The sequence below is a fragment of the Oryx dammah genome, unplaced genomic scaffold (genome assembly GCF_014754425.2).
Source record: "Oryx dammah isolate SB20612 unplaced genomic scaffold, SCBI_Odam_1.1 HiC_scaffold_22, whole genome shotgun sequence".
NCBI classification, from domain to species: Eukaryota; Metazoa; Chordata; class Mammalia; order Artiodactyla; family Bovidae; genus Oryx; species Oryx dammah.
The window spans coordinates 3,765,160-3,773,596 of NW_024070206.1; positions in this window are offsets into that span (position 1 = coordinate 3,765,160).

Below are 8,437 nucleotides of genomic sequence, written 5' to 3' on the forward strand. Positions count from 1 at the left end.
TCCCAAATCCTACAGCAGAGATCCTAGGTGCCACAGGTAAGACCCTGCACAGCCAAATAAATATTTTTAAAATAAAATGTAAATACCATTTTAAAAAAAGCTTCCACATGTTGCATAGCACAGTCACAAAAAGAAGTTTCCTTTTAGTCCAATGCCTGACTCTGTCATATAATCGGAGTGGATGAGATGAATGGGAGATGCATGGGACCCTGTTTCGTTTAGTTTGTTTTGACATAAAATAGCATGCCTTCCTAATTATTCCACAGACCAGTTGCAGGATGATGTACAAGACTTGCTTTCTTGTCAAAGATGCAGCCAGTGCTGCTCAGAAAGTCGCTAACTTGGCAGTTCATCTTGACAACCCAAACTCCTCCAGTACCATTTGGAGCTGTATAACTGTAGAGGACTCTGGCCACGGTTGCCTGATTCCTCTCATCTGACAACACTCCACACAGCCCCACACCATGGCATATCACACCAAACCGCAGCACAGCAGACAGTACTACCCCATCGGTACCATGTCACATGTGTGTGTGGCGGGGGTTGGGGTGGGCAGGGAAGGGCACGGATTAGGACATTCAGAAGGCATTTTCCTTCTAGAAGGAAGACGTGTCTATACCATGGGACAGACACAAAACACAGAATCCAACAACTATAAAGGGCCAAAAGAAATCTATTCCAGACTCCCATACGGTAAACGGATCTCTTTTACAATAGCCCAGTGGAGCCTTAACTGAAAGCTCCCTGAGGTAGTGAAAGTGACTCACTCGTGTCCGACTCTTTGCGACCCCAGTCCATGGAACTCTCCAGGCCAGAATACTGGAGTGGGTAGCCTTTTCCTTCTCCAGGAGATCTTCCCAACCCAGGAATCGAACCAGGGTCTCCTGCATTAGCAGGTGGATTCTTCGCCAGCTGAGCCACAGGGGAAGCCCAGGAATACTGGAGTGTGTAGCCTGTCCCTTCTCCAGCAGATCTTCCTGACCCAGGAATCAAACTGGGGTCTCCTGCATTGCAGGTGGATTCTTTACCTACTGAGCTATCAGGGAAGCCCAGTGGTACAGAATTCACCTTTGGCTGCTGCAAGGGAATTCAGCCACCACCCCTTCCAACTGTGGGTTTGTGGACACCTTTAATTGTTAAAAAAGCCTTCCTCGTCTTAAGCTGATATCAGCGGCACCTCCAACCCCTTGGCCCCGGCTCTCTCTTTATAACAGTCCGCAGCTGAACCTCAGGCCCCACTCAAGCCCCTGATGATGTCCCCGTTCCCAGTTCTTCTCAGCATTCTCATTCCCAGTGAAGATGTCTTCAGTTCTTTCCTCAATTCTCACCGCACAGTATCAACACCATTAACCCACCGGGCAATCCTGCTCTGACCGTCACTGTCCCCAGGTGAAGCCAGCCTTGCAGAAGGCTCTGGTGCTATCGCTCTCCACACCTGGCCTCCCTTGATGTTTGAGCTAACTGATGGTCAGGAATTAGGATCCTAGCACCAATTCTGCTAGTGCGTGACCTTGACCCAGTCATTGATTGTCTCTGGAAGTTCATTTTCCCAAGAGTGAAAATGGAGGGGCTGGGTGAATTTACATTCTCTGATTCATGCAACACTTTCAAGGGTGGTCGATATCCCATGCAGATTTATCTTGTGAAACAGGGCAGATTGGCCCACCGTCACTGTCGCAGACCTGGGTTTCTTTACTAACTCCAGCTGAGCAGAGGGACAGCAGGCCCCTGGGTGGACAGGGGACTGAGTTTTTGTAGGTACTAGAAAGGAAAGGGATCAAGAACACAGAGGGCTGCCCATGGAGAGAAAATTCAGGGGTCCAGGAAGCATTTCTAGCCAGGCAGAAGGAACTGTAGTGAGTCTGGGGAGAGGTGTGGTAGAGTGGAGTCCAAGAAAACAAATTAAATGGACTTTCCAATTTGCCAGGAGTTCGTTTAGTCCTCACTTAGATATGCACCCTTCCGGTGTAATGAAGGAATATTGACCCAGGGAGCTCAGCCATTGGAGGCCAACTAATTCAGGTTGTGAGGTGTATAAGCACTTCATCTTCGCTCTTTGTCTACCTGCTAGATCACCGCTTACAAACAGAACCATCAGAGACAGGGAGAGGAGTGAGACTAAAAGTGATCACAGCTTCTGATAACAGGATGATTTCCTACGGAATTAAACCTCCCTCTGAAAAGAACTACAAGCTCTGGACAAAATACAGAGAGAAACAACAGCCTGAAGGCACCAGAGAACAGCCCAAAGCAAGTCTGCACTGGAGGGGAATCAGATCTACACTTGGAGGGAAACAAAAGCACTCATGAGTTTTTGTTTATAGGTTACTACTGCTGGCTCGCCCCACTCAAACCAAGTTAGTTAAAACTCAGGAAACGTGCAGTCATATTGGCTGCAGTCGTATGGGCTCCAAGAACCAGCAGAGTCTGGGATAAAACAGTGATTCCCGGAAGGGAGACAGACCTAAGAGGGCAGTCCTGAGATCTGAGTAGTTAATCAGTGTCAGTTGCTCAGTTGTGTCCGACTCTTTTGACCCCATGGACTGTAGCCCATCAGGCTTCTCTGTCATGGACTTCTCCAGGCAAGAACACTGGAGCGGGTTGCCATTCCGTTTTGCAGGGGATCTTCCTGACCTAGGGATCGAACCCAGGTCTCCTGCACTGCAGGCAGGTTCTTTACCATCAGAGCCAACAGGAAATCTATGTAGATTCTGGCTAATCCCTGACCTATGCATGCGTTAGGCTGACTGCAAGCAGCGCCGTTAACTGTTTCTTAACTGAACTAAGAATTCTGTCGATGCCCATCCAAGAGAAACAATTTGCAGTTTGTATCCAGCTAAGTTCACTAACAGCTAAACAAACCAAAAAAACAAACAAAAATACTCGATAAAAAACATAACTCACCCACTAAGTAGAAAGGAGGAAATAAATTTGAGCACAATTCAGTGACATAAAAAACAAAAACTGGAAAAAAATAAACTCAGAAGTTTTTTTTGTTTTTTAAGGATCAACAAAGTTGACAAATGCTAGAAAGACTGCTTAAGGGGGGAAAAAGTGAACACAAATATCAACATGAGAAACGAAAGAAGGGATACAGTACAGATCCTGCAAATGCTAATAAAGAGTTCCAGCGCTCGCTAAGTCGCTTCAGTCGTGTCTGACTCTGCGGCCCCATGGACTGTAGCCCGCCAGGCTCCTCTGTCCATGGGATTCTCCAGACAAGAATACTGGAGTGGATTGCCGTGCCCTCCTCCAGGGGATCTTCCCGACCCAGTCTCCTGTGTCTTCTGCGTTGCAGGCAGATTTTTTCCCTGTTGAGATATCAGAGAAGAAAGAAAATATGAGAGAAGGGGCTTCTTCCAAGCAAATTAATTAGGCAAATACCCTGACTTTAAATTCTGATCAAAACATTATAAGCAGACCAATTTCCCTGTTGAATAGAGATAAAAAATTATCCTCAGCAACTAATAACAAATCAAATTCAGCAATATAGAAAATGGATAATATATCATAAACAAGTTAGCTTTATAAGCAAGCTTTATTTAAGTGAGAGACTGGGAAAAATATTTTCAAAATGTGCATCTGATGAAAGACTGGAATTGGGGAGAAATATATTTCTTTTTTTTTCAGATCTAATTACATATAAATATATAGTTTAATGCATTTTATATAGATTACATACATAGCTTAGGTTCCAGCCTTTCGTCGGGTGTAAATTATATAATTTGTAGAAATATATATTTAAACTCTTGTAACTAAACAATTAAAATTTTAAAAACAAGAAAAGAAAGACAAAATAATTGAGCAAGGAAGATACACCAATGGTTGAGCACGTGAAAAGGTGCTCACTGCAAGAGTCAGGAAAATGAAAATTAAAAACAACCACAAAATGACTTTCTTTCTTTTTTCTTTCTCTTTGGCCACACTGAATGGCTTGTCGGGTCTTAGTTTCCCAACCAGGGGTCAAACCCATACCCCCTGACATGATGTGCAGAATCCTAACCACGGACTGCCAGGGAATTCCTTCTTTCTCCTTTTTTTTTTCTTTTTTCTTTTTTTAACAAAATGACATTTTACCAGTAAGCTGTTTAAAATTTTAAAAACTGACAAGTGTTGGTCAAGATGTGTTGTAATTGGACTGTTCATATATTATTGCAGGGAGTATTAACTAACACAGCAACTTTTGGGAAACGTTCTGGAAGTTTCATATAAAAATAACATACTAAGCTAAACTGCCTCTGACCTAGCGTTCCGCTCTCAGGATCTGAAAGTACATGTCCTCAAAAGAGATGTGCCCACAAATGTTGGCAGCAGCTTTATCCATGAGAGCCAGGAAGTAGAAACAGTCCAGGGCCCGTTAACGGGCGCGTGGGTAAACAGCCACGGAATATTCCCACAGCTCAGCAGCAAAAATGAATGACCCTCTGATACAGAAAACAACATGGATCCATCGCAAAAGCCTGAAGATGAATGAAAGACGTCTTGTGCAAAGTACGTGCTAATGCAACTCCATTTGTAATAAGTTCTTGAACAGGTGAACTATTCAATGGTGAAAAATACCAGAAAAGCGTTTGCCTCTATGGGAATGGTGGTGAGCACTGACCGGGAAGGGGCAGGCAGGAATTTTCTGGGGTGATTTTAATGCACCCAATCTTGATAGGGGTTTGCTACAAAAAAGCATATTAAGGTATACATCTTTGCCAAATTCATTAAATAGTACATTAGATGTATACATTTCACCATATGTATATTTTACTGAAAAAGAAAAAGAGAATCCTTAAAAAACTATTGAACTCTAGCCAACGATATACTCACAATTGTGTATTTGGGGATAAAATGCACGGAAACGTGCAGCTTACTTTAAGAAATACAAAAAGGAACAAACAAAACCAAGAGATGGATTGATAAATAAGAGATGGGTAGATGGAGAGATATAATAGAACAATATAGCAAAGTATTAATTTTAAAATCTAGGTGGTGGGTTCAGTTCAGTTGCTCAGTCGTGTCCGACTCTTTGCGACCCTATGAATCGCAGCACGCCAGGCCTCACTGTCCATCACCATCTCCCGGAGTTCACTCAGACTCACGTCCATCGAGTCCGTGATGCCATCCAGCCATCTCATCCTGAGTTGTCCCCTTCTCCCCCTGCCCCCAATCTCTCCCAGCATCAGAGTCTTTTCCAGTGAGTCAGCTCCTCACATAGGTGTCCAAAGTACTGGAGTTTCAGCTTTAGCATCATTCCTTCCAAAGAAATCCCAGGGTTGATCTCCTTCAGAATGGACTGGTTGGATCTCCTTGCAGTCCAAGGGACCCTCAAGAGTCTTCTCAGGTGTTTATAATCCTTCAACTTTATTATATGTTTTAAATTTATCCAAATATATATTTTATAATTAAATGTTGGCACAGAATGTGCAAACTTCTCTACTTTTGGCAGCTCTAGTGAAAAATGTATGACAGGAAGGAAGGCTGAAACAAACAAGTGAAACACATTATTCTCCATACACTTTAATCTTTCACCTTCTTCTCTGCCTAAGTGTTCAAACAGAGAACAGATATTTGTTTCATACTCTTGTGTTCATGTGTAGGACTCTCATTTAAGAGTTCAGAGTGTTGAACAATATGTAAATATCACTCTCACAAAAGATGAAATTTTCTACAAGAATTTCACATCTCTTAATGCAATTAAAATAGAAACGTTAATGCATTCTAATGCTCATAGCAGCACTATTTACGATAGCCAAGACATGGAATACAGTCAATCTGATTTCAATATTGACCATCTGGTGATGTTCATGTGTAGAGTCTTCTCTTGTGTTGTCAGAAGAGGGTGTTTGCTACGACCAATGTGTTCTCTTGGTAAAATCCTGTTAGCCTTTACCCTGATTCATTTTGTAGTGAAGGCCAAACTTGCCTGTTACTCCAGGTATCTCTTGATTTCCTACTTTTGCATTCCAGTCCCCTATGGTGAAAAGGACATCTTTTGGGGGGTGTTAGTTCTAGAAGGTCTTGTAGGTCTTCACAGACCATTCAACTTTAGCTTCTTCAGTGTTAGTGGTTGGGGCACAGATCTGGATTACTGTGGTGTTGAATGGTTTGCCTTGGAAACAAACCAAGATCATTCGGTTGTTTTTGAGATTGCACCCAAGAACTGCATTTCAGACTCTTTTGTTGACTGTGAGGGTTACTCCATTTCTTTAAGGGATTCTTGCCCACAGTAGTAGATATAATGGTCATCTGAATGGAATTCGCCCATTCCTGTCCATTTGAGTCCACTAATTGTTAAGATGTCATATAAATTAAACTCAGATTCAGAAATTGTGGAAATTTTTTGCCTCCTAAAAAACTCCTATTATGGAAAAATTACAAATCTAATCAAAAGTAGAAATACAAGTATAACAAATCCACATGGACCCAAGTTTAGCACTTGGGTGGCACCTTACCCAGGGCCACTGCCCTTGGAAAACTCTATACTGTTGAAATTCCATCTACAAACTGAAGACATCATTCTTAGATGGTGCCTAAGCCCTTGAGCTATAGAAGGATAATATAAGTAAGCACAGTGATGCTTGCTTGTTTTCTTAGGTCATTTTAGAGATCTTAAAAGATTTCCAAGTTGTGTTTCTTTAACTCTCATTCCTTTAACTTACAACACATCTACCCTTTTGTTAATGCGGCAAGCTCCTGACAGTTGAATAAAGATGACTTCTGGGGAGCATCTTGAAAACCCCATTGAAAGCATCTTGCGGTCAAAAGGGGCTAATTAGATTGGTCAGGACATAAGATCAGCATTTTTAGGGCTTAAGGGGTCAAAGGAGAAAGTACAATAAAAATTGACAAACAAATGTCCATAAAGTTGCAGTCAACTGTAAAAGCTAACAGTCCGCCTAGAGACAGAGGAGCCCCTCTGGAGAAAAGAACAGCATTCCCTAAGACGGTGCACCCCGCTAAGAGAGAACTGCGGCGCGGGGTGGGCTCCCGCAGACGGTGCACCGACCGCAGTGGCGTTGCATGGAGCCCGGGCTCCTGGTTTGAAGAACATTCACATCAAAGGCGGAGCAGGCAAGCCCAGCCAGCGCTGATGCTAACAAGACTGGAGTGGACTGAACTGACTCTTGAAAGCGATCAAATGATTTCTGTGGACTATTTGGGAAGGACAAGCGAAACAGTTTGACGTTTTCAAATGTCTGGGAAATAATTAATATTTTAGAAAAGCTCCAAAGGACTGAATAAAAGAATGCAGAAAAAAAAAAAGTATACCCACGCTCATTAATAGCTGTGTGAAATGAGACAATTTACTAAATCTGTGTCCTTGTCTGTGAAAGAGTTCCTCACAGTTACTCATTAAATCAGCCACCACTGTATGTCACACATGTTCTAAATGCTAGGGATCTGAAAACAAGGTCCCTTTTCTCATGCAGCATAGGTTCTAATGAGGGGAGACAGGTAACAAAGAAATCAATAAAGAGGAAGGCAGTTTTGGAGACTGGAAGGTGCTGTGAGACCAATAAAAATGAGGAAGAAGGAACACGGGAAGATGTGAGAGGGCATTGCATGCAGTGAGCACAGTCAGTGCAAAGGCCCTGAGGCAGCAAGGGGCTTGGGCGTTTTCAAGAGAAAAGGCCCGTGAGGCTGGAGCTCAGTGAGCAAGTGGGAGCTGATGGGACAGTGGCCGGAAGTACTCCAGGAGGCCGTCCGGAAACTGGGGGAGAGACAAACAGGCTTATAACAATCCTGCCCTTACAGGGTGCCAGGAAGATGAAATGAGGACTGACTCCCTGATCACTGCCCCTTCAAAAACGGGAGGGGAGGACTTTCTTGGGGTCTAGTGGTTAAGAATCGGCCTGCCGACGTCGGGGGCATGGGTTCGATCCCTGGACTGGGAAGATTCTACGCATCTGTGGGCAACTAAGCCCGTGTGCCACAACTCCTGAGCCGGCTTCTCTTAGAGCCCCTGCTCGGCAACGGGAGAAGCCACTGCTGCCAGGAGAAGCCCGATCTCGGGAACTGGAGAGCAGCCCCTGCTCGCCAAGACGGTAGAAAGCCTGAGCACAGCAACAAAGGCACAGCACAGCCAGGAATAAAGTAAACAACCATTCTGAAGAGAAGAACCCTGGAGACGACCAAACTCTGGGTGGCAGTTGGGTCAAGGCTGCTGCAAAGCGGGCATCCTCAGATTTGCCTTCTTAGCACCCTAAGAGGATTGATGGGCTTCAAGACCATCATCCCCTTGAGATAAATGTCTCTTGTGCTTCCCCCTGACACTCTGAATTCAATTAGTTTAATTAGAAAACAAGTAAAGAGGAATTATCTGAATATAGCTTTGCTTTGCTTCTAACAATTAAAAAAAAAAAGCACATTTCTTTGGCAGAAATCCAAGTTTCCCTTTATTTACCTATTATGAGATAATGATGTAAATGGCCCATCTTTTGGCAAAAAG